The 2,495-nt window shown below is 58.0% G+C and overlaps 1 non-coding gene across 1 annotated transcript; it reads right to left on the bottom strand.

Moving 5' to 3' along the window:
* On the bottom strand, positions 1–191 carry LOC140192077 (U2 spliceosomal RNA). The gene has a single exon (XR_011884053.1). It is a non-coding gene; the product is annotated as a U2 spliceosomal RNA (small nuclear RNA).
* Between the last annotated feature and the right edge of the window lie 2,304 nt (positions 192–2,495).

Consider the following 2,495-nt stretch of genomic DNA (forward strand, 5'->3'; position numbering starts at 1 on the left):
GGGGAGTGCACCGTTCCCAGAGGCACTGCAATACCGGGTCGATGCGTGGAGTGGACGGAGCAAGCCCCTATTCCATCTCCCTGTTCCAAAAATCAATTTAATATATGGTCCCCAGATAAGGGACGTATCAGATATTAAACTGATAAGAACAGATACTACACTTGATCTTAGCCAAAAGGCCGAGAAGCGATGCAGGCGGCCTCTTGAGTCGGCTACATCCTGCCTAGCCTCTGGTGTTTAGATTGAAGCAGGAGGCCTGGCAAAGACCTTGCTGCCCTGGCCCGCTGGCAGCTCTCCCCTAGGTTGTCTGGGATCGGTGGGTGTGCTGGACAGCTGTTGCCTACCTGGTCCGTCCTGAGTGCAACTTGTCAGAGGCTATGTAAAGCTGCCAGTGATCCACCAATCATCTGGGAGTGGGGCCGTACCTACGGGCGCCTACGTCACTGGCACACTGCCTACGTCAAGGCTGCCGGCTTCCTCGGCTGGCTCCCAGGTCGGTCTCAGAGGCTGGCTCAACTTGCACTGCTCTCCTGGTCGTGGGAGGCTGGTCACGCTGTCCTGTCTGCACAAAAGTCTGCAGGGGGAGTGGGAGCAGGCCGCTCGGCCCTTCAAGGGCGTCCCTGCACTCGGCAAAGAGAGCGCGCCTCTCGGCTTTGCGTGCCCCAGCTGGCTGGCGCATCCAGCTGAACGGTCTCCTTCGGAGGCTCTGCCCTCTCCGGGAGGGAGCGAGCGGATGGGACTGCACCGGGCGACAAAGGCAGAGGCCACGTGCGCCGCTCAAGACCGGTTACGAGGTTTGTGGACGTGGCCAAAGTCCGCGGGCAGAAAAGCCTCCTGGCAAGCTTGGGAATAGGAAGATGTCAGCTACAGGTGTGCCTGAGGAGAAACAATGGGTGTGCTCTCCAAGCCGAAGGCTGAAGTGCAGCCATTCACACCTCTGTGCCTTTATTTTGATGTGTGTGGAATTACAATTGTTGAGTGGCTTGAGTTTGTTTCATCTCACAGAAGCTGTAGACTTTGCGTCTGCACAGGCTATCATTGGACACAGTGGTGTCTTCTCCCCTGCTCCCCCACCACCTTTTTTTACCAGGGTGGATGGGGGTGGGTGGGTGTGTGTGTGTGTCTGTCTGTCTCTCTGTGTCTGTCTCTGTCTCTCTCACCCACCGACACAAACACACATGGAATGCTGAGGGATCTGGCAGGGTCGGTCTGTCTCTCTCTCTCACTCACTCAATCTCACACACACACAGAGTCACAGACACACGTGCACACGGGGGTGTGTGGGGGTGGGTGTGTGTGTGTGTTTGTGTGTGTGTGTGTGTCTGTCTCTCTGTGTCTGTCTCTGTCTCTGTCTCTCTCACCCACCGACACAAACACACATGGAATGCTGAGGGATCTGGCAGGGTCTGTCTCTCTCTCTCACTCAATCTCACACACACACAGAGTCACAGACACACGTGCACACGGGGGTGTGTGGAGGTGGGTGGGGGTGTGTGTGTGTGTGTGTGTGTGTCTGTCTGTCTCTCTGTCTCTGTCTCTGTCTCTCTCACCCACCGACACAAACACACATGGAATGCTGAGGGATCTGGCAGGGTCTGTCTCTCTCTCTCTCACTCACTCACTCACTCACTCACTCACTCACTCAATCTCTCTCTCTCACACACACACACACACACACAGAGTCACAGACACACGTGCACACGGAGTGCTGAGGGATCTGCCAAGCTGTACAGAGGGCAGTAAAGGGAGAAGGGCCGAGGCCCTTCATTATGCCTCTGTGCTGACGCCTGAGCAGACTGACTGGTTTTGCAGCGGGGTGGGTGCACGGATGTAGAAACAGGAGGGAGGGCACGGCAGGAGGGAAATGTGTCGCGGGCTGACGGCGGCCCTGTGCCCCACTGCTCTGCAGGTGCGTTTTTGGCCGGCATGGCTCAGTGGTGGAGTGGGTGGGCGCGTGTGCGCGCCGTGGAAGGAAAGGGGTACTGATTATGCCTTGGTTGTGAAACAGGAAACGGATCGGCGAAATGCCTGCCGGAGGGAGGCACAGTGCCGTGCGTGAAGCAGGGGCACGTGGACGGATGTGGCAATTGTGGAGACGTGCGCCAAAGCTGGACGCCGAGTAGGTAGGTGTAAGCATGAGACGTTTGAGTGATCTTGGGGTTTGGGACGTGATTCTGAGCGAGGCTAGAGATGCACTGCACTGCCGATGTATATTGGGGAGGTCTGAGTGGGTGGAGTGGGGGGTTGTGCCTCTGCCTTACCTTGAACGGTGGGCGGGGCTTTGGGCCTGGGGCAGGCAGACGCATCAGAGGAGGCCAGGAGGCCAGGCCAGGCCAGGGCAGGGCAGGTAGGCAGAGTTTTGCTGATGCTATGGCTAGGTGGTGATGCTTGTAGCTGGTCTGTCTGTCTGGGCAGGAGAGCAGCAGTCTTGGCAGTCTGGTGCAGGCGGGGAGGATGCAGGGTGCAGGAGCACCGGGCCCTGTTGTGCCGGCGGC

Source organism: Mobula birostris (genome assembly GCF_030028105.1).
Source record: "Mobula birostris isolate sMobBir1 chromosome 11 unlocalized genomic scaffold, sMobBir1.hap1 SUPER_11_unloc_1, whole genome shotgun sequence".
NCBI classification, from domain to species: domain Eukaryota; kingdom Metazoa; phylum Chordata; class Chondrichthyes; order Myliobatiformes; family Myliobatidae; genus Mobula; species Mobula birostris.